The sequence below is a fragment of the Lissotriton vulgaris genome, chromosome 4_1, assembly GCF_964263255.1.
Source record: "Lissotriton vulgaris chromosome 4_1, aLisVul1.2, whole genome shotgun sequence".
Lineage (NCBI taxonomy): Eukaryota > Metazoa > Chordata > Amphibia > Caudata > Salamandridae > Lissotriton > Lissotriton vulgaris.
In genome coordinates this window covers 293209386-293236619 of record NC_141691.1, presented here as the reverse complement: position 1 = coordinate 293236619, position 27234 = coordinate 293209386, and positions in this window count along the sequence as shown.

Sequence of the window (27234 nt, the reverse complement as noted above, 5' to 3'; positions counted from 1 at the left end):
GCTCAAGAGGCCAAGCTAATGCACAGGAGGGGCAGCTTACTGCCATTCAGTGGAAACTCGAGGTGTTATGTATCACTTTTGGACCCTATTGTAAGTTTCCTGATTCATGCCCTTGTATATCACCATATCCTTATATAGGCATAGAAATCATAACCATATTTAGGCATAGCTCATGTAGTCTAAATACAGCAGGGCTACTTCCACTAGTTCCGAAAATCCACAACGATTTCTTGGAAAACTCAGCTTCAGCAGCGGGGGACTTCCCATTGCATGAATATTGATTTGTCCAAGAACTCATGGAGTTTTCAAAGAACTGAGACTCTTTGATGACGTTATTATGTCCAACTGTACGTCAAAGTCGGCACCTTCAAGGTATAAATATACCCACACTCATCCAAGCAAATACACAGTGGTTTGGAGCAGTTCGACTATCTACTTGCCCGACGCACCCTGCTACAGCAAGTGCCGAAGGAAGCCGATCCTCCAGCAGACGCACTGAGAGAGACGCTGTCTTTTCTCCTGCCAAGAAATCCAGCTCCAGTGTTTCCAGGCTACCCTTGCGGGCTGCTGGGAAATCGAGTCCTGAGCCTGACCTTCTTCATTCTATACTAAGGTACGGAGGTGATTAGACCCTTGGAGAATTCTTGAGCAGATTCTTGGCAAAAGAATACTACACTTATGCTACACCGCACTTACTTCTTCCCTCGTACTAAGCTTAGGTTAGGTACACCGGGGTAGGCGTATTTTAGAAGCACCGGTTGAGGACTTTTAGCCTCTGTTATTTATGTATGTATTTATATATGGTTTAGGAAGCATGCAATGCTCTTACAGTATTATTTCATTCTACTATTTATACTGTATGCATTATATTTTACAAACGGTTTTACGATTGTAGCAGTTTTTTTCTTATGCTTGAGAAAGAAAACTGTTCAATAAAACCTTTTATTAAAAATGCACGTCTAGGCTGCGCTCGACACACGCCGAGGGACCTGTGCAGCACCAGTCGCCATTTTGCTTGGCCTAGCCGAGGCCGCAACAGCTCAGCGGCCGTCGGCGACACCCCGCCAGCGTCAGCGACCTCTGGCCCACACCCGGTCTGGGCCCCCTGCATACCCCTCCCTCAAGCGGACGGCTACGGGCGTCCGGCCCGCTCCATCATAAACTTTGTCTTGCTGGAAGAGATAAATGGCGGGGAAGGGGCTACGACAGACCGCCGCTCAGGCGAAGCTAGGGAAATATGCCTACGATAACCAGACATCCACCCAACCTGAGCAGCAAATCACTGGGGAAGGGCGCGGACAACGACGGTGCTAAGAAAGCCACGCTGGATGATGTATTGCGAGCACTGGAGCAGGTACAGGCCACGGTGGGCTCGACCGCGGAGGAGGTTACCCTTATTAGAGCCGACCTCCAGAAAATGACCGAAAGGGTGAAGCAGGTGGAGGTGGTGACTAAATCTTTAATAGAAGACGTTTCCGACCTACAAGTGGCAATGGAGAGACTGCAGGCGGACAATAAACTTCTGAAAAGTAAGCTGGATGAACTGGAAGGGCGTTCCAGACGCAACAACGTCCGTATCTTGGGGGTTCCGGAGTCTGAGACAAAGGGTGCCACGGATCTGTATGTTGAGGACCTTATAAAGAATAAACTGGCCCCGAAGGGACTGTCCAACTTTTTTACAGTGGAACGGGCCCACCGGGTCCCTGGGGGGACGCCTACCCCGGGGGCCACCCCGCGCCCCATCCTGGCGAGACTCTTTAACTTTAGAGACCGCGATGCAGTCCTCCAGGCAGCCAGGGTGGCACCGCCCATCCAAATCCAAAATTCACAGATCTCTTTCTTCCCAGACTACACGGCGGAGGTCACCCGCAAGAGGAGGACATTCCTAGAGGTTAAAAAATCACTTCGCGACCAAGACCTGCCGTACTCCATGTTGTTTCCGGCCCGGCTAAGAGTGGTGGCCGATAAGAAGGTCTGGTTCTTTGACTCAGCGGAGAATGCCAGGGAATGGCTGGATGGCTGGCGCACTGTGGACCGCACTTCCAACCGCCGACGCAACAGGACGGGAGAGGAGAGCCGGCCGGGCTCGCGTTCTCCAACCAGGGACAGCGCGACTAGATCGCCGTCGCAGGACCACTTGGGAGCTGCTAGAGGCGAATGATACTACCGCGAGGGACAAAAACTTGAAACCTGGACTTTGCTCCCACTCTGACTGTTCACCAAGTCGTTCATGGACGCTGGCCCGGACGACCCGAGGACAGCAAAGGGACCGCCTGCTTTGGGGGACACTCTCCCCTGACGTGCAAGTACTCTGTTTCTAGCATGGGATAAGCGCTCTGCTAAGTTGGGGTGGCGGGCAGTTCTGAGTCCGTTTGGCAGGGAGGCAGGGTGGGGGGAGTTGGGGGGGGGAATTGTTCGTTTTTACATGAAGTTCATGATATCGCTCACAAAAAGTAAAATGTGCTATGATGTTCAATGGAATAATGCTGGGGAGGTGGAGTCTGTACCGATGGTTTCTGTCTTTAAAGTTCGATGGTGGTGGATGTACAACCTAACGTGATGCGTGCGGGGGAGACGCGATTGGGCGGCTCCTCCCTCAAGCTTCTAGCCTGGAATGTGCGCGGCCTAGGTGATAGAGTGAAGCGCGGCCTTGTTTTGTCCGAGGTGAAACGTCATAAACCTGACCTAATACTCCTCCAAGAGACCCATTGATTGGGTAGCGCCACTAAGGCCCTGGACAGACGGGGGTATACAATGTTGACCCAATCAGAATTCTCCACCTGGTCCCGGGGTACGGGTATCCTACTCAAGAAGTCCTCCACTTTTATCACCCTCAGCACTAGAACTGATACGCAGGGCTGTTTTGCGGCAGTGGTTGGTCAATGGGACGGGCGCCCCCTGACCATAGTTTCAGTCTACATCCCGCCGTCATTGCACTCAGTGATGTTGCCTGCCCTGGGCGAATTCTTACTATCCCTCCCCGAGGGAGACACCCTGCTAGGCGGGGACTTTAATGCCCCTGCTGACCCACAACTCGACAGGTTCCCAGCGACCGCCCTCCCGGGGGGTCCTTCCAGGTTTCAGCGCTTCCTTGAGGCACTGGGGTTGGTAGACATATGGCGACATGTCCACCCTACACTACGACAGTACACGTTCCACTCCACCGTCCACAATAGTCTGTCCCGCATTGACCACTTCTTGGCGTTAGGGGATGGGTTACAGCGCGTATAGGAGGTGCTCATACACCCTAGGGGCATCTCAGATCACTCCCCACTGACTCTCACCATTACCTCATGAACACGAACGCGCCACCGCGTCTTCCCTATGCACGCCTCTTATCTTAAGGTCCCTAAGGTCAGGAAGGCCCTGCAGACTACCACGACACACTATTTCGTGGAAAACGAGCCTACCGCAGCCTCGGCTGAGGTCCTATGGGAGGCTTATAAGACGGTCCTAAGGGGGCAAGCCATCAGCTCTATATCATCACACAGACGGGAGTAGGCGGCTGACCACGCGGCGTTTGAGCTCCAACTGCGCGAAACCACCACTGCCCACGAAGCGAACCCCACTGATGACACGTTGCATGCACTCGTGCTGGCTCAACGCCTGTATACAGACCACGCTCGGCACATCACACAAGGCCACATCACAGACACACAAAATCGAGTATATGATGTTGGGGACAAGGCGGGGAAAATGTTAGCTTGGCTCGACAAAAGAGGGGGTAGCGCCAAGGGGATCCAACAGGTGAAAGACGAAGAGGGAAACATTCAGACTGACCCTGATCGAATAGTGGGGGCACTGGCTGCCCACTTTGAGAAAGTCTACACCCCGGAACGGGACGTCACTGCGATTGCAGCCCAAAGCGCACTATATGACTTGAACATCCCGGCACTACTACCGGAGGCTGCAACTGAGCTTGAGGCGCCATTCACTGCTGACGAACTGCGGATCGCCATCGGGGCCCTCCATATGGGCAAGGCGCTGGGGCCAAACGGCATTCCAATCGAATGGTTTCAAGACCGCACTGACGTTTTTGGCCCATACCTGCTCCGAATGTACGAAGAATGCCGTGCTAAGGGGGTGCTCCCAGTGGACCAACGAACGGCCACGATTGTGGCTATTCCTAAGCCCGGTAAGCCCCCGGAGGAATGCTCCTCGTACCGCCCTATATCTTTACTTAACGCGGAAAGCAAAATTCTAGCAAAGCTTCTGGCAAATCGTCTCATGCCCCATCTATCTGACCTTATTCACCCGGACCAGTCAGGGTTCATGCCCCACAGGAACACCTCGCTCAATCTCCGACGGGTGCATGGGGTGTTGGCTAAAGCGGATGACATAGGCGAGTCCGCGGTCATTTTGGCCCTTGATGCAAAGATGGCCTTTGACATGGTGGAATGGGCCTATCTCTTTGAGGTTCTCCAATACATGGGATTCGGTCCCGTCTTCATCTCCTGGATCAAACTGCTATACACCGCACCAGTAGCACATGTGGTGGCGAACGGCCACATTTCGCACTCCTTCCCACTCAGGCGAGGCACCCGACAAGGATGCCCTCTTTCCCCCCTGCTATTTGCGCTCTCACTGGAACCCTTGGCGATCCGCATCAGGACTACTCCCTTGCTTAAAGGGATTACATGGGGGGAGGGCTGGGAGGACCGCATATCGCTTTACGCGGATGATATGCTGGTATATCTGACAGATCCCGATCACGGCATACCGGCTCTCTTGCACATTTGCAATGACCACGGAGAGGTGTCGGGCTACACTATCAATTGGAGTAAATCCGAATTGTATGCCCTGACGGGCAGCCACCCAACGGTTGGTCCACACTGCCCTCTGCGACTAGCCGGTTCCTCATTTAAATATCTCGGTATTCACGTCACAGGTGACCCGGCGGAATACGAAAAACTGAACCTGGCGCCACCACTAGACCGCCTCAGGCGAGATGCAAGCTTCTGGGCGGGATTACCGTTGACGATGCTGGGGAAAGCAGCCCTGTTTAAGATGAAATCCCTGCCCCGCTTTCTATATATTCTGGACAATACCCCCTTTGCTGTGCCCCCTAGGTACTTCAAGAAGGTGGCGGCAGTGGTCTCTGGTCTGTTATGGGGTAACCGCCCGGCGCGGATAGCTCACGCCAAGCTATGCAAGAGCTGGTACGAGGGTGGCATCGCACTTCCCAACCTCCACCTCTTCTATTGGGCGGCCCAGCTCAGACCGATCAATCAATGGTTGCACGCATCGCAATCTGACCCAGCATTCCAGGCGGACAGGGCCCAACTGGGTACCAGCACCCTGCTAGCCCCGCTTTATGATAAACGAAAACTCAGGTCACTGAAGGGGCCCACTAGGCTCACAGTAGCTACCTGGCATGCAGCCACCGCTGCGCTAGGGTGGAAAGATACAATCACCAAGCTCACTCCACTCTGGGACTCACGTGCTTTAGGCAACCTTCGGACCAGTAAGGGGTTCTCCCGCTGGGACGACATTGGCATTTCGACAGTGGGGGACATGTGGGACCGTGGGGCTATCATTACTTTTGACCGCCTGAAGGAACTCTACGACCTGGGGCCGCATGAAACCTACCGATATGTCCAAATCCGTCACGCGTTACTGGCGGCTATTCCGGCGGGGTCAACTCTCCCCGAGTCATCCCCGCTAGAAGATCGCCTTTTGACTGATTACATGGTGGAAAAGGCCACCTCCCTCACTTACCGGAAACTCCTCAATAATTCCCCAGACCCACTGGTGCCTCTTAAGGAGAAATGGGAGCAGGACGTGGGCGAGATGGATGAACATGAATGGAACGAGGCACTGGCATCCCCGAGGGAAGCGGGCATATCCTCTAGAATGAGACTCATCCAACTCAAAGTTCTGCATAGAACATATTACACCAGGACATTGCTTCACCGCATACAGCGAGCCCCTGACCCCTTCTGCTTGCGGGGCTGTGGGGAGGAGGGCACACTCTTCCACACACTCTGGGACTGCTCAGTTATACAATCCTATTGGCGTCAGGTCTTGCGCACTGTGTCACAGGTGTTGGGGGTCTCAGTGCTCCCTGAACCTCGACGCTGCCTTCTCAATGTGTGGGACCCAACTGACTTGTCCCGGCATGGCCGCCTCTGGGTAACGCTAGGAATGATGATGGCCAAGAGGGATATCGCGCAGCGCTGGGGTGTGGCGGACCCACCGACGGCCTCACAATGGTGTGTAAATATGGACAGGGCCATGGTCACAGAACGGGCAGTGTATTTGAACAGGGCGTGCCCGGCCAAGTGGAACAAAGTGTGGTCCCCATGGAACACGTACCGGGGCGAGATTTGTGATCCACTTCCTGAAGATGACGCAATAGACTCAGACGAAGAAGACTGAATGGGCTGGGGGGGCTGAGTGATGCGGGGGGGGTGCACCGGGAGGGGGCGGGGAGTTGGAGAGGGACGGCTCACACTTTACCTAGCATGAAGGGCAACGTGCTGTTGGCCCTAACTCAGGACTACGCTCACTTCTAACTGGCATTAAGTTTATTATATTGATCGTAATGTTACTTCCCGAAGTTCTGAATGTTCTTTCTTTAGGTATAAAACAGAAAATGAAAACCTCATACACCCGGCTTGGAACATTCGCACTTTTCCTTCACAATTTGTTTCTGGATACTTACCTTCACGTCCTCACAGAATGCAGGCGCAATTGTATTGTAATGATGGTTTCTTCTCTTACTTGGCACTTACTTGGCGGCCGGCCCAGTTGGGTTGTAGGCGACAAGCTGTGTAACAACTGTGAAGGCTCAATAAAGGTTTTAAAAAAAAAAAAAAATGCACGTCTATTTAATTTCTTTGCACCTCTAGTGAAACGAAGCATGCACAATTGACTGAGTGAAATATCTATCTATTGTTTCCATGACTCTGAAGATACTTTTTATCTTGGGGAAACAAAGTTGTCATGTTTATGTGGTTGTCAGAGACTAATCCCTTCTTGTGAATTCGAGAAAGTTTCTAGTGACCTTTGAGGTAGCTGGCACACACAATTAAGTGTAGTATATTCGATAGAGACATAGTCGACCTCAGTCCTACGTCTAATCAATAGGATATATTATTCCAATGCGCAGAGCCTATTGGGAATATAGGAACTGGTAGGATGGAACTGGGCCCAAGAAATACAGAGAGCACATCGAGTTCCCTTTAACATTCAACAGCCAGTTCGTCCAGATGCCAAACCTAGAGCTCTTCTAATATATTTTGGAATTTTTTTACTGAGAAAGAATGTCTTTGAAAAGGCTAGACCAGAAGCACAGAGAGCGGCTGAGGGATTCACTTCTTTTACTAGGCCGGATTTTTGCCACGTTACAGTGGAGCGAATATGGCGATTGCAGCAAATGATTTCCCAGTTTCAGGAGAAGGGATCGCAGGCCTTTCTTCTAAACCCGGCCCAGCTGAAAGTCGTCTGGAAAGACAAAACTCGATTCTTTGTATCCGAAATTATGGCCAAGGAATTTTTGAATACCAGGGGATGAATCTTGGACGGTGTTTTGTTTTTCATTTTGCACAGAATGGACAAGAATGGACAAGAATGACTAAAATAATGATTAGAAAAGTGTGAATAAATATACCTAACTATGTGGGGGGGGTCGGGGTGATTATTTGGGTCCAGGTTTGATATTTAGGGGAGATAAGAATACAGAAATATAGAGATGCATAGTATGCCATCACTTGGTAAGGGAAGGCGCCACCACTCATCACATACAGACCTAGAGAGGTCTGCTGACTTATGTAGTTGGGAGGGTGGATGGGAGGGGGCCATCGGGGGAGAGGGGTTGGAAGGGAGGAGGGAGAGGGGGTAAAAAACAGAAAATTCAGGAAAGCAAATATGTTGGACAGAAGATAGGATGTACCAGTGGTAGAAGCTACACTAGATGGAGGGTAAGTGAAAGGCTGAAAGTTCAACGTAGGAAGCAGGGAAGCGGCAAAAATGGGTAGGCTGACAATATCTACTATTAATGTGGGGGGGCTAAATGATAGGGGTAAAAGGAGCAGGGCCGGGGAAATGCTCCGAGCACTTAGGGCTGATATTATATGTCAGCAGGAGACCCATATTCCCTGGCAGAAAAGAGGGGGCAACATTATACAAGGGTATTCCTAAGTTGTCTGCTCCTTCCTATCTACCAGCACTAGAGGCATGGCTATACATGTCTCCTCATGACTTTTACCTATTACCCGAGTAAAGGCAGATAGATGGAGACGGTTGGCCATTGCTTTTATACCTAATAATTGTACTATTTGTACAGTATATGGCTCCAATATCGACAATGCTTAATTGTGGGTAAAGCTGGAGATGGAATTAGCGTCTTGGCCGACACCCCTAATTATATGTGGGGATTTGAATATTCATATAGATACTGTGGAGTGGGGTAGGGGCGTGTACTCAAGGAGGAAGCCACACGTTTTTAAAGCATTAAAAGCTCTTACAGAAAGTCATGGTCTGGTCGATATGTGGGCATGTAAACGAAGGGGGGACCGCGGGTTTACTTATTTCTCATGCCCACATAGGAAATATGTCAGACTGGACTTTTTTTGGCTCCAGTATCCCTTATTGGGGGAGCGCAGAACAAAAGACTCCCTAGAGTCCTATCGGACCATAATCACTGATAATGAGCATTGTGGCTCCGGAATATATAAATGGTCCAATTAAATGGACGTTTGATAAAATATTAGTAGGGATCGAAGGATTTATAGAACATATCAGGGGGTGGACCAAACCGTTTTTCGATATGAATAGATATAGCACATCCAGAGAGACTGTCTGGGACGCATATAGGCAGGGCCTAGGGGTGAAGTAACGAGTTTTGGGGTATTCCATAAGAAACAATGAAGGGATGAAATACAGGCATTGACAGAAGAACTAAGCTTGATGGAACGACAACATATGGCTGCCATAGTACAGAAGCAGAAAGAACAAAAAATCAGTTTAGAGCTAAAAGTACATAAGGTTAAGTCGAAAATTTATGGAATTTTTAACAAAAAAGTGGGTGAAAAATGTCAAATGGCAACTCGGGATAACTATGAGTATGGGGAGATGGCAGGGAAACATTTGGCATTACGAATAAAACAGAGGGCAGTGGCTAATAATATCTTGCAGTTAAGGGGGAAGAATAGAATAATAGCTACAGACATAATAGGAATATTAAAAATACTTTCTGATTTTAATCAGGCCCTCTATTGCTCCAGGGATCCCATATTTGATGGATTGGGGTAGAACTGGAGAATGAAGCTCTTCAACTCCTGGAGCTTGAAGCAGATATCACACTAAATGAGGTTCTGGAGGCTTTAGGGAGGATGGCGCCAGGGAAGGCATCGGGCCCGGATGGGATGCCGATCGAGATTTATAAAGCTTTACAGACAGAACTAACTCCAATATTGCTGGATCTGTTTTTATCTGTACAATATAAAGGGGTCCCGCCACGGTTTTGGCAGGAAACTAATATTGTAATATTTTTGAAGAAGGGCAAAGAGACCCCGCTGCCTACAGACCAATATCATTAATTAATACGGACGAGAAATTATACTTTAAGATAATGGCTCTGACACTGTCCAAGGTAATCAGGACCTTAGTGAGCCCATGGCAGCACGGCTTCATCCCGGGCAGAAGTACTATGGATCATGTTCATAGTGTTATCTCTCTATTTGATATTTTTGCAGCCAAAGGGGAACAGATTTCTCTTAGGCACAGATGTCTTTTATATTGCTAGATGCTCAGAAAGCATTTGATCATGTAGAGTGGGTGTATCTGTGGCGTAATCTAAGATCTAAGGGATTTGGTATAAGAATAATAACAACCATTCGGGCCATGTATGTCGAGGCACATGCTAAAATTCAATTAATGGGAAAGGAGTCTGACAGGATTAAAATCACACGGGGACGAGGCAGGGTTGCCCATGCTCTCTTATCTTATTTGCTCTATACATAGACCCCATGATTAGATCTTTGCTGGCAGATCATGCAATTAAACCAGTAGCCACCCTAGGCTATCATACAAAAGTGCTAGCCTACGCTGACTATATCGCGGTAGTTACTCCAGACCCGTAGAGCGCTATAGATAAGATCAAAAGGCTAGCAATAGAATTTGGTAAACAATCAGGCTATAGTCTAAACACCAACAAAACACAAATTGTTTGTACTGGAAACACACAATTCCAGGATGCACGTAGGACAGATGCAGCTAAGTATTTAGGGATAGTTATTGCAGCAGAGGTGGGGTCAACGTGAGAAATAAACTCGGCTCCGATTCTTAAAAAGTGGAGGGGGACCTCAAGCGGTTGGATAACCTACATCTCTCCATTATTGACAGAGCAAATGTCATTAAGATGACGATGTTTCCTAAGCTGTTCTATCTATGTCGGTGTATACCCACAGAACCGGAAAACTCCATATTTAAAAAGGTAGAGGGAATGTTTTTGCAATTTATTTGCGGGTATAAGAAAATTAGGAGATCATTAAAATATATGACCTTACCGCAACATCGGGGAGGGTTGGCAATACATAATTTCATATATTACTTTTGGGCAGTAATGCTGCAACACATGATTATATTATTCAGATCTCAAAGTCGGGTCTGGTAGGGGTGGAGAAGGTGGATAAGGAGACCCCCACCAACTATTTATGAGTAAGCAGCTGGCAAACATGCTCCAGGGCTTGTGTTAAGGCAGCTGGAAAGTAGTTATTATCAAAAAAACAAGTTTTAAGATTCTAAGAACTGCCTGGAATATATGGCAAAACATTAGTAAAAATCTGGAGATACCAAAAATTCACAGATATATATGGCCGTGGCAGTCGTCAGCCTCTCCTGCCCTCTTTTATGATAACATAGGTAAAAAATGGCAAAAGGCAGGCATAAAACAGATAGGTGATATCGCAGATCAGAATGGGGTCGCCTCATTTTAAGAACTCCAGACACGATTTGGGCTGCATTCAAGCACTATTTTTAAATATATACAAGCGAGGGAGGTGATAAATAAGATGGTCTTGCAATTTACTAACTTGGCTCAAATTCCGTTATTAGAACTTTTAATGAAAAAACAGATTTGTGTTAAGGATGTGTGTAAAATATCATTGGAGGCCACCCCGGATGACATCTGTAAAGGTGAAAGTGTGTGGGCAGCTTAATTGGAGAACCCGGACATAGATATCTGTAGGTCATTAGAGCTGGCTAAGAATATTTTTTTTAAGTGCAAATCTTAAAGCTCAAATGTATAAAACAGTGTTCAGACTTTATTTTACCCCGGCTAAACTGTGGGCTTGGAGGAAACAGGATAATAATAAATGTCCAAGGTGTGATCAGGGACCAGCTGATATAATACATATGTTCGCTGAGTGCCGTAAACTGCTGGCCCTGAAGGAGGGTATCGAACAGTTTCTATGTTAAAATCTGGGGCAGTCAGTATCCCTTACGTCAACAATGTTAATATTGGGATTTGATGAAAGATTACAGCCAAAACCCTTCTCAAGGATATTTATGTTATGTGGTAACAGCTGTCTATCATATTTTGATTGCTACTATGTGGAAGGATGTAGTTCCACCAACACATCAGGCATGGTATGCAAGACAATGGGCCAGATGTATCAAAGGGTTTTGCCTATTCTGTTTCTATGGGGAAATGTGTTGATACATATGGCCCTATATCATGTATTTAATCTGGAGATGGCATTGTAAAAGTGTAAAGGTCGAAGGGGGAAGATGAGGGGCCGACATATATGGGGACTGTTGATGGAAGAATAGGTGGAAGGGAGGGTTAACGCAGGGCTTTGCAGCGTACTCAGGATGCTTACATTATATGTCCTTATTGTTTGGGCGGTCCCATTGTTTGTTAGGTTATTCTCTTGCCTCTTTTAGACTTCAGTTTTTTTTCTTTCTCTTCTTTGTGTATGTATCAAGTTTGTTACTATTGGTATGTCGTATATAAAGAATTTGTAATTATTGCTTCTTGGAAATAAAAAAAAGGAGCCAGCATGACATCCCTGAGGTGTCAGTAGGTGTCCCAAAAGCAGGTCATTCCCAATGTACTCCACCCCATTATTGCAGCTGACAACTCAGTGCGCCTCTGCAAAGTAGCACAGGGCCCTTTTGAGTAGAGGGGGGTCTCAGGTCTCTTGAAGGTTGTTGTACGTCCTTTCATGCCTGTAGACTATCTGCTAAGTAATGACCTGTAGAGTTCCCCGTGGAAGGAAGTGGAACACCAGGCTCATTTGGAGATGTTGGGTCTGCCTGAGTGGGTCTGTGCGACCACTCGGTCTATGGCAGTCAGTAGGGGTGATTCAGCAGAACTGGAGCCTGAAACAGTGACCCAGGAACCTGCCAGGAGAGGAGGCGGGGCGTGGGAAACCAGCCCCAGCCGTTCCCACGGTACAGGAAGGAGCAGAACCGGAGGGGAATGCCGTGGAACCTACAGGGGAACAGGTGGCCGAACTGGGAGACATACCTGAGCTGACCCATTGGCAGCAAAAAGGTGGTCCCTCCAGGGAGGAGTTCTGCAAGGCGCAGAAGGAATGCCCTTCTCTCATTGGTGTGCGGCAACAGGCTGCAGACCAGACAGCAGGTGGAGCGTCCAAGGATCATCTACTTTACTGGGAAGATGAGTTGCTTTATGGTGAGCCCAGTGCAGCCTGTTTGCTGGTGGTACGGGAGAACTTCAGGAACTTCCTAATGGGTCTGGTTCATGACGTGCCTCTCACAGGACATCTGGGGCAAGACAAGACCTTCCAAGGGCTTGTCACCCACTTCTACTGGCCCCAGATGAAGAAGCAACTTGGTACCTTTTGTAGATCTTGCCAGACATGTCAGGCCAGTGGCAAGAGCGGAGGGAAGTGCAAGGCATCCCTCCAACCCTTTCCTGTGGTGTGCAACCCTTTCAAGCGGGTGGGCATTGACATTGCGGGGCCACTGGACTCCAAAACAGCCTTTGGCAATAGGTTCATCTTGGTCTTGGCGGCCCATGCCACCCAGTACCCGGAAGCAGTCCTTCTCAGGACAATCACAGCAGCCGTGGTGGGCCATGCATTGATGGGGATCTTTTCCCATGTGGGGTTCCCCACAGAGGTGGTCTCTGACCGGGGTACCAACTTCATCTCTAGGTACATGAAGTCTCTGTGGGAGGAGTATGGGGTAACTTATAAGTTCACCACTCCTTACCACCCTCAAGGAAATGGGTTGGTTGAAAGGTTCAACCACACCCTGAAAGGTATGATTATAAACCTAGTGGAGCCCATGAGACGGAAGTGGGATGGCTTTCTACCATGCCTGTTGTTTGCCTACAGGGAGGTGCCTCAGAAGTCATTAGTGTTCAGTACCTTTGAACTGCTGTATGGCCACCCTGTTAGAGGACCTCTCACACTGGTGAAGGAGGGGTGGGAGAAATCCCGTGGGAAAACCCCCCAGGACGTGTTCAGCTATGTGCTGGCCTTCCGCAACCAGACACAACGCCACAGGAAACTTGTCCAGGAGAACCTAGAAGATAGCCAGGAAAAAATGAAAAGATGTTATGACCAGAATACCACTCTGGTCGAATTTCAACCTGGACAGAAAGTGTGGGTGATGGTGCCAGTGGAGCCTTGTACGCTCCAAGACAAGTGGACTGGGCCATATGAGGTGGTGGAGAGCAAGAGCAAAGTAACCTACCTGGTTAACTTGAAGACTTCCAGGCAGCCCCTGAGAGTCTTGCATGTGAACCACCTCAAACTCCACTTTGAGAGGTCTGAAGTGACAATGCTCCTGGCTACAGATGCTGGAAGGAAAGAGGATAGTGATCACCTCCCTAACCTCCTGGCAGCCAAGGAGCAAGATGGGTCAGTGTTTGGTGTGGTGTGGTCCTCTCGTTCACCCTGACCCAAGAACAGCAGAGGGACTGTCGTCGGTGTTGGGTCAGTTTGCTTCTTGTTCTCCCTGACCCCAGGTTTCACCAAGTGGTGCATCCATGATGTGGACACTGGAGATAGTCTGCCTGTGAAACAGACATTATACAGAGTAGCTGACAAGATCAGGGTCAGCATCAAGAAAGAGGTTTCCAAGATGTTGGCGCTAGGGGTAATTGAGCCCTCCAGCAGCCCCATGGCTAGCCTAGTGGTCTTAGTGCCAAAAGCTGCTCCACCCGGTGCCACTCCTGAACTCAGGTTTTGTGTGGACTACCGTGGGCTCAATGCGCTCACCAAGACTAACACACATCCCATCCCCAGAACCGATAAGCTTGTGGATCAGTTGGGAGCTGCCCAGTACCTCAGTATGTTTAATTTAACTTCTGGGTACTGGCAGATTACCTTAACTGAGGGGACCAAAGAGAGATCTGCATTCTTAATGCCAGAGGGGCACTTCCAGTTCCGAGTCATGCCCTTTGGGTTGAAGAATGCCCATGCCACATTCCAGAGACTGATTAACCAGGTACTGACCAGGCTGGAGGAATTCCGCGCTGCATACCTGGATGACATTGCTGTGTTCAGCTCCACTTGGGAAGAACACTTGCAACACCTCTCTGAAGTTTTGAAGGCTCTGCAAAGGGCAGGCCTCACTATCAAGGCCAGCAAGTGCCAGATAGGGCAGGGATCTGTGGTGTATTTGGGACACAAGGTGGGGAGGGGCCAGGTGGCGCCCCCTACAGGCGACAATTAATACTATTCTGGCTTGGGAGCCCCCAGGACCCAGACAGATGTGAAAGCCTTTTTAGGTCTCACCGGGTATTACCGGAAGTTTGTCAAGGGATATGGCACCATCGCTGCCCCCTTGACAAAGCTGACTTCAAAGAAACAGCCCAGTAAAATGAATTGGACCGATGCCTGTCAAACTGCTTTTGATGCCCTGAAGACTGCCATGCGCACAGCACCTGTGCTCAAGGCACCTGACTTCTCCAGTGAGCTCATAGTGCAAACAGACGCTTCAGAGCAGGGTGTGGGAGCAGTACTTTCACAAATCAACGACCAGGGCTGGGACCGACCCGTAGCTTTCATAAGTAGGAGGCTACTCCCGAGGGAGCAGAGGTGGAGCGCAATTAATAGGGAAGCTTTTGCTGTGGTCTGGGCTCTGAAGAAGCTGAGGCCCTACCTGTTTGGGACTCACTTCAATGTTCAGACAGACCACCGACCCCTCATGCATATGGGGGGTGAGAACCCAAAACGGTTGAGGTGGTCCATCTCCCTACAGGGAATAGACTTTAAGGTGGAACACCGCCCTGGCACAGAACACACCAATGCTGATGGCCTGTCCAAGTTTTTCTGCCTTAGTGAAGAGAACTCCCAAGACGGTGGGTAGTTCTCCCCACTTTCAGCTGGAGGGGACACGTGTTAGACCTGGCATCCTTGGCGTGGTTTCTCCTGTCTTTTTTGCCTCTACCTCCTGTATTTTTGATGCTGTGCTGGATTTTGTTTTTGCTGGTTTGGATGCTTTGGGCACTTTGCCACTGCTGATCAGTGTCAAAGTGCAATTGCTCCCTGTGGAAATTGTTATTGTAATTTGTTATCCATGATTGGCATATTTGTGTCACCAAGAAGTCCCCAGTAAAGTGTACTGGGTGTGCCAGGGCTGGTGATTCAAATGCTACTAGTGGGCCTGCAATTGTTGTGCCACCCACATGATTAGTCCTAAAATGGTGTCTCAGGCCTGCCACCGCAGTGCCTTTGCGAACTGCAGTGTCCTCCTGGTCAGTGTCCCCACTGACTAGGCCTAACCCTTCCCTTTCTGTACACATTTATCACCCCTATGGAAGGCCCAAGGTACCCCCTTGGGCAGGGTGCCGTGTATGTGAAAGGTAGAGCATGTACTAGTGCAGGTGACATGCTCTGGTAGTGAATGACAGCCATTTTCGTTTTTGACCATTGTAAGGCTACCTTGCCCGTAGGCTATCATGGGGAATGCTGGCTACAGTGGCTACCAGCATATCTTCCATAGGAGCAAGGTAGGACATAAAAGCCTGGTATCCCTGATCTCAGAATTTAATAACACATCTTTTAGGGAAGGTTGTTTTTAAATCCTGTGTTTGAGAACAGCACTTTTAGAAAGTTGCTATTCTCTTGTCTGACCTTTCTGTGTGCCTTAGCCTGTTTGTGATTTGACTGTCTGGTTTATGAGTGATGGGGCTGGGTGGCTCCCCGAGGCTGAGTGGGCCATCCTGGGGGGTGAATAGCTCCATCTGCATTTAGAGTGGTGGGAGGGGGTAGTGCCAGGGCCTGAATAGGGCTGTGCCTGCCTTCCACAATGCTGTCTCCACCTCCTGCTGGGCGGTTGGTAACCCTGCCCTTCTCTCTGAAAGAAAAGTAGAGGCCAGGAAAACAAAGTGCTCAAGGAACACCCAGAACTGGTTTAGACCGGGCTCAGAGCCCTCCTGCACAAAGGGAACAAAGACTTTCAGGAGTTCAAGTACAGTACCCCTGACTACAGAAAATTAGATCATCCTCGAATCAAGAAGGAACCTCTGTCAAAGAGAAAGCTGAAACTGAAGAAGGAAGACTGTCCTGCTGTTGCTTTGCTGGACTGACCTGCTGTTTCTTTGCTGCCAAGGAGAGGGGAAGGACTTTGCTTTGTGCTGTGTCCCCTTGCTTTGTGGAATTTCTAAGGGCATGAGAAGACCTGGCTCCCTGTTAAGAAGTCCCAGGAACAAAAGGACTTCACCCCCAGCTTCCTTGAACTCTGCTGAGAGAGTTCTGTCCTTCCTAGAGTGCTTGGGCCAGTTATGGCATCTCTGGAAGTTGTACCTGTGTTGGGAAGCTGGTAACCAAGATTTTAAAGACTCTCTGCAAGTTTTCATGCATCGCTTGCTTGTGAAGCGCATCCCCGTCATTGCGAGGAAATTCCCGCTGCCGGGAGGGTCGAGATCGTCACAGCGCCTGTTCCCGCTCCCAAAATCGTCGCATTCTTCGTTTGCGGGATGCACCAGTCCGGTGTGGGAAGATTACCATCGCTGTGAATATCGTCGCAGAGCCTGTCGTCACTGGGTGAGATCGTCGCACCGCTTGCTTGCCAACCACATCACATCGCTGCGAGAATCTTCGCAGAGCCATCGCATCTAGGGGCCGCAAGAGTAGAAGATCGTCGCTGAGCCGCGCATCGTCGCCGCACAGGAGATCGTCGCCACCCCAAAGATCGTCGCATTGTCCCTTTTGCGAGCCGCTTCCACGAAAACCTGTGCACTGGAATCCACACAAGGTATTGCATCCCTCCCCATACAGACCGAAGTCATCGCGACATGCCCGCTACATCGAGCGGGGTTGCCGCACCGCCTCCCCAGGGTCTCAGGAGTGACGCATTGTTTGCTTTTCATCGCTGCAGCTTTTCACTTGGAACTTTTGTCGCATCTAAAGGCACTGTTGGCTAAAACGTGACGCAACTGTGGATTATTTTAACGCAACCTTAAGAACTCTTTTTGAAACCGTATTCTTGACCTGTTTATGTTGGATTTTTGTTGTTTTGGTCTTGTGTAGTTTAGATTAAATACCTTTATTTTTCTAAACTGTTGTGGAGTCAGTTTGTGGTGTTTTCACTGTGTTACTGTGAGTGTTGGTAAGAAATACTTTACACATTGCCTTTGATAAGCCTGACTGATCGTGCCAAGCTACCAAGGGAGTGATCACGGGTTATCTAAAGAGTGTTTCCTTTTTACTCTGACTAGAAGCAAGGGTCCCTATTTGGACAGTGGTTAAATATTTATTGGGTCGAGTTATGCTTTTAGTAATTGAGATAATTAGTAGTGAGTCATCTGCATATGAGAGTATGTCAAAATGAAAGGATAGAACTAACCTAGCCAAAGGAGTCATATACACCAGTGGTTCCTAACCTGTGGTCCATGGACTTCTGGAGGTCTGCAATGCATACTCAAGGGTTTGCAACTATTTGGAGAACTAAATAACATTGCTAGATTAACAAAATATATATGAAGAAAAACAAATTCTGAAACACCTTATAAATGTAAAGGAATTTGAAAATTGGAGGCTAAAACTTTATTTAGTATCCTTCTCTTAATTGGTTGTTAATGTAATACTTCATAATTTGTGTATTTGCTTGATGTATACCTGGTTCTTTGCTTTTGTGTGTTGTTTTAAAGCTTAAACAGTAGAAATTGCCAAGGCTGGGTCTTTAAGTAGTGATTAAGTGAGTTCTGCAAAAGTTTAACGATCACTGATACACACCTTAAATAGTGTAGACTCAAAGTAGATTCTTGATGGACTCCAGTATTTTTGACAGACTAGGCTTCTGTTACAAAAAAGTTCTCAAAAAGCAGACAAAGCTCTTCCTATGAAAAACAACCTTAGCCATTTGAGTGCTTAATTTCAGATTACTAGCTCAATAGTCATTGCAACAAAAGCTTGCTCCTGTTTCTTCTTGGCTGCAGCAATGTACACTCAGAAATTTGTCTCCACCCCCTTTTGCAAGAGGTGACGCTACGTGTAAGCTTCCACTTATGAGTAACTTTGCACTTGTATTTTGTGAATCACAAAAAGTATTTAATATGTGTAAATTACTCACAAGTGTAAGTTACCAATTTGAATAGCCCCTCTGTGATCAGCATGCATTTCGGGAGGTAGTAGGTTCTATGTCACAGAGGCCAGCACAGCGAAGGTTTTCCTTCCAAGGCAAATTCTCCTGAACTGAAGACCACAAGCCAGATTTGAAATACATTCTTTGTTGTACTGGTAGTCAGAGCAGTTCTTCATGGCCTCTGTGACATAATAAAATATTCATAGACCAGAAGGAAGTCTTAGAGCAGTGCTTTGAATTATCAATAGTCTGGAGTAAATTGACTGAGATATGCAGATAGCAAGAATTGGCGTAGTCAAACATAGAAAGGACAGACACAGCCACAACTCTCACACAGTGCTCTTTGGGGATTACTTTTAAGCTTTTCTTCAAGAATGCAAGTTGAAAAGAAAAGGCTGAGTTTATTGAGTTTACTTTATCAAGTTTGAAACCACAGTTTTTATGCAACTGCTCACTCATGAGGAAGTGGTCAACTGTGTCAAAATCCAGAAGGATTTATTTATTTATTTGAATTTAGAGTGTTTTATGAAGTCTGAACATGACCCAGGGTTATCAGAGCACTGCACATGTGGTTGATAAACATAAACAGTTACATCAAAAGAAATAAACTCAAGTATGATATGGTATGTTGTCAGAGAGTAATATTAAAAGTCCATCACTCAGTCATTAGGCCATAGGATAGAATCTTCAGGGTGGTCTGCACAGAATCCGTTCAGTTCCAGGTGACCTGGAAGCAATTATTGAGATGGGTTCTCCTGGAGAGGATGTGCTTCTGACCTGTAGGGATAATACTGTCATAGTGCTTCCCATTGAGCTCAAGCGATAGGCTAACTGAGAAAATATAAGAGGACTCTATACATTATGAGAGCAATCTATTAATTAGGATTTTTTAATCTCTTTTTTGAAAAAGTGGGACAATGGGTTTGATCACAACTTGGGTGCTAAGAAGTTCCAAATCTTTGGTGCAGCTCCCAAAAAGGAGCATGTGTAGGTTTTGTTTGCTAAATCTTGGGGGCTCAAACCTGAAAGAGATTATGCTTCTGAGGCAGTGTCTGCAGTCTGAGATTCATATCTGTTCTGCAAGGTACTTTGGTTCGTCAATGTGGGAGTCAAGCAATTTTCAACTGAGTTCAAGCCTCGAGTCTGGATGCCTAAGTTATGAGGTAATGTGATCAAACTATCTAGTACAAGTCTCGCTGCTGCATTGAAAGTCACTTTGAGTGGAACTGTACCTGCCTTGGGTAGACCTAAAAGAGTTGAAGATATGTTTTCTGGTCTGGAGACCACTAATGACTGTACTGCTTGTTTGAAGCAAGAAGGTGGTACAAATAGTGTCACTTTCTTCATTAGTTTAAATTGGAATGACATGTTACATGTGATTGCATTGATATGTGCTAACATGTTCATATACTTTTCCAGTGTTATTTTCTGAGGGATTTAGTGGAATCAATAATTGTAGGTTTGCAGTTGTGGCCATCTAGGTGATTGAGCCAATCGTGGATGCATTAATAACTGCAATGAAGGGAGAAGAGCAGGTATTCTGTTTTCAGAAAGATTAGTATGAGGTTGTTTTGAGATAGCCATTACTTGTTTTGACTAGAGTGTTATTAAGTTGGATGACATCTTCTAGGGAGGATATCTTTAAGAACAGTTGTGTGTTGTCTGCGTACATGTGGTATGCAACATTCGATTGTTTGAGTATTTCCTTTAGTGGCTTCATATATATGTTTAAGAGCATAGGGGAAAGGTTCAACCCTTGTGGGACTGCGCATCTCACTGGTGACATATCTAAGAATGAATTGCATAGTTTGATTAATTGTGAGGGGTTCTGCAGGAAGAATGCAAACCGGGAGAGCACTTTTCTGGAAAGTCCCATTCTGTTTTCTAACAATTTTAGTAGGTTGTTGTAATTGACCTTCTCAAACACTGATGAGAGATCTAGGAGTATGAGTAGGCAGGAATCATTGTTGTATAGCAACTTGAGGGTGTCGTCCATGATGTGAACAATGGGTGATTCAGTAATATTCCCTGGTCTAAATCCTGATTGAAAATTGTAGAGTAGATTGAATTGGTCAATGTGCTGACTCAGTTTGTTATGCACATATTTTTCCAACAATTTGGCCAGAAAGGGGATATTCGAATTGTAGGATTGTATGGTCTGCTTCTATTTTTTTCAAGAGGGGTGTCACTTTCCCACTCTTCAGACAGTCAAGGATAATGCCCTGTTTTAGTGATACATTTACAATATTTGTCAGTATAGGTGAGAGAAGGCGACTGAGTTCCTTTAGCATTGTGGAGGGGTAAGACCTGTATGATTTCCTTTGTCTAAGCTTAGCCTTACATCACTTACGGTAGACACCAAAGTGGTCTCTGGCCAATAGTAGGCCAAAAGACTGGATGAATCCCATCCAGAAGATTATTTTGTTTGAAGCCGTTTGAGAGCCACTTAGCCTCACATTCCTCCACAGGTTTAGAAACAATTGGGAGTTAGAAGCTAGTCATACAGTTTGCATCATAGGAGGGAATGACCATTTCAATGAAAATATACTCTCTGTAAATGACAATGCACTACCACACAATGCTTTAGTTACATAAAAATATCTCTCTCCTCATGTCCATCAAAGCTAGGTTGTTACAGAACGTTTCTCATACTAAAATGTGGGTCATGTTTATAGAAAGTTTGGGAAGCAGTGAACAAGGCGAATTTCCAGTACGGAGAGGTGTGGGTAATCCAACCATCGACAATCTAGGGTAGATATAATGATTTTTGTAATTTGATAGATCCATGGAAAAAAACAACTCCTCTTGTTTACTTTTCCCATCATTACTCAGTATATACTCAGACTGTTTTGTTTCTAGCATCAGGCAGCTGCGTTCAATGTTCACAATTCTTTCTGCTCTAATCTCGTGCCAAGCACCAGTTCAAGCTATATGTTTTGGACATCTAAATATGTGATTAGACAATATCAAGTACTACTTCTTAAACTGGTTTTGTGCAATTACTCAAATTATGGCCCAGGTGATGATATTAAGAATAATTGGATATCTATTTTTGACAAACTCTAGAAACATAGCTAGTTAATTGGCTGAATTGTTGCTACTACAGGCAAGTCATTAGCAGACTCCATCTAAGATCTTGCAAAATTAAAACAATGAGGTAAATGTAGTTATTGCTCTAACATCAGTTTAGAGAACTTTTCATGTTTTCTTTATTTAGTAACATTAGATCTGATATAGCAAAGATGGAGGAAACACTGGCCTGATATTATCTTAACTAAAACGACGAGGCTTTACCTACCAGGCCCTTTTTACAAGAAGAAATCATCAATAATTTTTAGGCCCTTCTAGTTATAAAGCGCCCATATGTCTGGGATAATACCGCTGGGGAATGGCCCAGGATGATTTGTCTCATATATTCCGTGTCATCTCTTTGGGTAATATTTGGTCACTGGCCTTAATCTTTCACCTTGGAACTATGTAAATATTAACGTAAACACTTTGTCGTATGGTTCCTACTAATTCAGTAAGACTGTGTGTTTCGGCAACATAAGTATAAAAACTATGGGGGAATGTTTCCCCCATGCCATCAGAATATGCTAAGCTAGTGTCTGGCCAGCTCACAGTGTGCCATTGAGACCCTTAAACATTACAGGGTACCTAATGGTGTCTGCAACCTCAGAACATGACAACCTCAATTGCCCCAAGGAAATCGTGGAAACAGATCTAGCCTTTCGTTGTTGACTCACGCATGCCCAAGGGGAGACACAAAAAAATACACTAATTAGCAATTCAAAGTATTTATTTAAGCAATTAGATTCTTATGCAGAATATGAGTGTGCAATTATTCTTAGAAGAAAACAAAGCATAGTAACCAGCATTACAAGACTGGAGAAGAAGATGAATAATTCAAACAATATAATTATTGCATACAGTATATAAATACATATAATTGCACTCATACCTAGCTAAGCCTATCCTAGAGAGTATAGGATGGATGTGAATCTGTGAGATACCTTAGATTGGTCTAACGCCCCATTTAACTCTGTGCTTGTGTCATCTTGTAGCCAGTCTGATGTAGAACAGGCAGCTGTACCTCTCAGGATAATGATGAGATTCAGCTGAGCTAGAATTCAGGCAAAAGGCAACAGCGTCAATCCATCGAAATGCTCCTCTCCTGAACAAAGGCTTGGTGCAGTTTACATAATAAAACTGGATTCATTTGTTCTGTTCCTGAACTCTAGTCTGGTTGTCATTGTTGATTTTACCCACCCAGAGAAGGCCATAAGACGCTTTAGTCTCGGTATGAGAACATGGTGCCGCAAGCTGAGCTGCAGCTTGCCGCCGGAGGAACTTAAGTCCGGCGATCGATTTGAGGCGAGGCTGAGATTTGCGATGCTGTTTTTCTGCATCCTTGTTAGTGGATTTAAGAGATTTCCTCCACTGGCCTTGTTTCTTTTTTCTCCCTGGCATCCTTGGGTGGAGGTTCATGTTCTTCTGCCCTCTTCTCTCCGGGGGATGTGTGTTGGCAAGACCGTTGACTTGCCGTGCTGATTTGCCGCCGCCCTGGAGCTGAGAAAGGGCTGTAGAGCAGCGGCTCGCAGGCTCCTCCGGGCTGACACAGACAGAGGCAGCACAGGATGAATTCCTCCACTGAAGCAGTCGAGCGGGTCTTTGCCTCCCGAAGACTGAAGTATCTGGCTGTTCATGTTACAGTTGCCTCTGCAACGACAATGGCAACCACCGCTGCAAGAACAGGTACAGGGGGGATATGTATGGGGGGTTCACTCCACTATAGTTCCAGTTAGTGATACGCTGATGATCAAGTGTGGTAAGCTAGTGTTTACTCCAGCACAGCAGCAGCCACAGTTGCAGTTAAAATCACTGAATCAGGCACAGGAGGGGAAGGGGATAAACCCTACCAGTAATCTTGGTAACAACACTTTGCCATAGTGCCAATACCAACTGGTAGTAGGAGAGGCAAGAGGTGTGGTGGTGGGGAATGGGGGTCTGCAAAGGCAAACATTGACAACAAAAACAACAAAACTCTCAAGGTCGGAAAATCCGGGATAAGTGGCAGTATAATTCAGCAGAAGAAGAGGAAGGTTAACACGTCCCCAGGTATAGCGGTGGATAGTAGCCACTCTACTTTTCAGCACTGTGAGTTAAAGGGTAGTACTATTAAAGCAGGTAGAGCCAAAATCGATTCCCTGGAATCGAGAATTAATATCACACTGTCCCTGCAGTCTTACTTCAAAGTGCAACCATTGGAGCTGGACATGGTTAAACAAGGAGAGGCTCTAAGGAAGCACTCGAAAGGGTAATTGGAGTTATTCCCTGTTCCAGAAAGGATGGAGGTGGCAGGTTGTCCCTGCTTGGTTTTGCTGATTTCTCCTGAAACTGTATTAACAATTTCAGGATCGGCCCCAACTATAGCTATAGACACAAACAGTGTCTCTCTGCAAGAAAGTAAGCCCAGAATGTTCAACCACGGTGGACAACGACAGCATAGAGCGGGGCAAAATTGCTCAGGATCAGGGAATCGGTGGGCCTTCAGCGCCTTCTCTGGAGGCCCTCTTCTCTTCCTTATCAGTGGATATCAGGAAGGGGTTTTCTGTCTCTGAGGCAAACCAAGGGGAGATCCAGCTTTTTTGTGAGTTGTTGGAAAAGAAAATCAATCTCCTAAATTCTAGGACAACGGTTTTGGAGAATTCTGTCACAGAAATCAGGGATGTCTTGGGTGCTGCCAAAACAGATATCGCACTGCTCAAGAAAGAGGAGGTAATGCTCCGGGACAGGCTTGAGATGTTAGAAAATAACTCACGGAGGAATAATCTGTGTCTCCTGAATGTCCTGGATGGGAGAGAAGGGGAAGACATCAAGTCCTTTATTGTTACCCTTATAAAAGAATCAGTTCAGATCGAAGAATCAGAGGATGACCGAAGAAAGATATACAGAGGATCCACAGGGAACCCTACAGGAAACATCCTAATTGGTCAAAGCCGAGTAAGATCCTTATAAACTTTCTTACATTCTCCCTGAAGGAAAAGATTCTAAACTGCTCCTTAAAGCAAAAGTCCTTGAAACCCAGAGACTTTGCCTATGAAATCCGCTCTGATTTGGCTTGAGCCACTTTGGAATGACAATGGGAGCTGGGCAAGGAAATTGACGATTTTAAGAAACTCTGTGCAGTTGCCAATCTAAATTTCCTACACTTTTAAAAATCATGCACAATAATAAGATGTACAATCTAAAAACATTGCAGGAGGCGGACAAGCTTCTGGATGTCTTGCCAAAGACACAAAATAGCTTGGTTATGGAACTACACACATGTCTTTTGTATTAGGCTTTCCGGGTTTTCGAGGAAGGGTTCAATCTCACCTCAGGTCTTAATATCTCCGTGATATTAGACTTCAGAGAGATAGGCATAATACAATGACTTGTTAGTCAAATACAGCAAAATTTAAGCTTATAGGGGCACATGTACTGAAGTAGACTTACAGGAAATCGGAGATGGGGTGTTCCCTTTGAGTTTCAGTCTCTCTCCTTCTCGTAGTATTTTGAGTAAACAGGGACAGGGTAGGTGGCCCCGGCAGGCAGAAGCTGGATATTAGTACAGGTAAATGGGGTTAGGGTTCTCCAGGGGGGCTTAGGGTGGGGAGGTTGAGATGGAAGGAGGGGGAACACAGGGTGGGTAGCATGGGGGTTAAAAAGAAAAAAAATTCTCATTCACCTTTTAGTTTGGTTTGCTCACATTTGTCATGTTTGGTCTGGGATCAGTACTCTAGGAGTCCCGGCACATTTAAGATTCCACTGTTGAAACCGTCATGAGCACCATTCAGTTTCTATCCTGGAATGTCAATTGCCTGTGAATGAAAACTTGGAGGGCAAAAATGTTGCAGTATCTTAAAGACTCCCCTGCGCAGATCATCAACTTGCATGCAATACATCTCTTAAAGGAGGAAATGTCTGGAATTTTCAGAAAAGTAAAATGGGTGGAACATCTTGTTTGCTCCAATCAGAGTGCTAACATTAGGGGTGTAGCTATTTTGGTCAAAAAGCAAGCAAATGCTCTTGTTTTAAATTCGATGATAGACCCAGGTTGTAGGTGGGTCATCGTCATACTTTCTATTCAAGACTTTCTTCTAACAGTGGTAGGCTATTACGGCCCCAACCAAGATGACCCATCCTCTTTGAAAACTATTTTCTCAAATCTGTTGGAATTTCCAGAACCAATTATCATGTCTGGTGACTTCAATACCAAGCAGAAGAGCGAATGTACTGTCCGAGTTCCGACTTATCTTCAAACGATGATGGCACAGACTGGACTGTGCAACGTTTGGAGAGAAAGGTTGGGTTCCCAATTAGGTGTTTCTTTTTACAACAGCAAGTATGGCCACAAGTCAAGGGCTGACTACATTCTGGTCAGTCACGACCTCAGTGGTAAAATCAAGGATATGGGCTATTTGACTCCCCATTTTTCAGACCATGCAGCTGTATGGATGAACTTTCTTTTGGCAGGGAACGAATAATCAAGGGTGTGGACATTTGATAATTCATTACTTCTTGATGAATCTGAAGCTAAGTACTTATCTCATGAAACAGAGAGCTTTCTCAACACGAACATTGGTTTGGCTGAGATCTCAGTGATGTGGGATGCTTGGAAGGCCTATCTGAGACGTATGGTCACAAGCAGGGTATGCTATAAGAACAGGCAATATAGGGAGGAGGTGGCTCATATGGAGTCTGAGATGAAGGTAGTGGAGCTGAGTTTGAACAGGGAGACTGTCCTTGAAAAGCGTCAAGAGCACCTGGTGAAAGTAGAGACCCTGTAGGATCAGTTAGACACCATTATCCAGATGAGGATCACAAAAAGTTGGGAGGCCAGCAAGCTTGCTCATTTTGAATACGGAAAGGGGGCCCACAAACTCTTGGTATGGAAAGCCAAGGCTGATAGAACACGAAATGTGATAAAGCAAATTTACAGCGAGGATAACACCACCTCGGTATCCACCGATGAAGAGATTAGAGAAGCCTTTTTTGCTTTCTTTCAGGAGATATATGAAGAAGACAACGTAGTGGATTGAACCTGTGCTAAGGAGTGGTTAAGCAGGAGTTTGCTTGCCTCCCTAAATTCCTCCCAGCGAGAAAATCTGGAGTTAGATATATATCTCAGCAGGAGGTCAGGAAGGCCATCTCTGCCTGCAAGGGTGGAAAGGCTGCAGAGCACGATGGGCTCCCAGCGGAACTGTATAGATCTCTTGGGGGAGGCAATAATCCCGACCATGACAGCACCTTTCAATAAGATACTATCTGAAGGTGCCATACCTCCTGCTTCATGGGGAGCATCCACTATTTCATTGATCCTTCAAACAGGAAATAATGTGGCGAACTGTGGGTCTTATAGACCCATTTCCTTCCTAAATACAGACTATGAAGTCTTTACAAGGATCCTGGCAGACAGTCTGGGAGCAGTGAAGGGTGGACTGTTGCATCCCAATCAGAAGGGTTTTGTGAGAGGCCGGAAACTATGCGATCTCACTTATGATTTTATCGGTGCTATCGACTTGGCTTCCACCTTCTCACCACCTCTTGCAGCAATGACACTTTACACCACCAAGGCTTTTGATAGGGTCAATTGGATATATCTGTCAGCTGTAATGGAAAAGTTTAATTTTGGGGAGAAATTCTGTCGAGCTGTCCAGCTTATAGATCGTGATCCCTGGG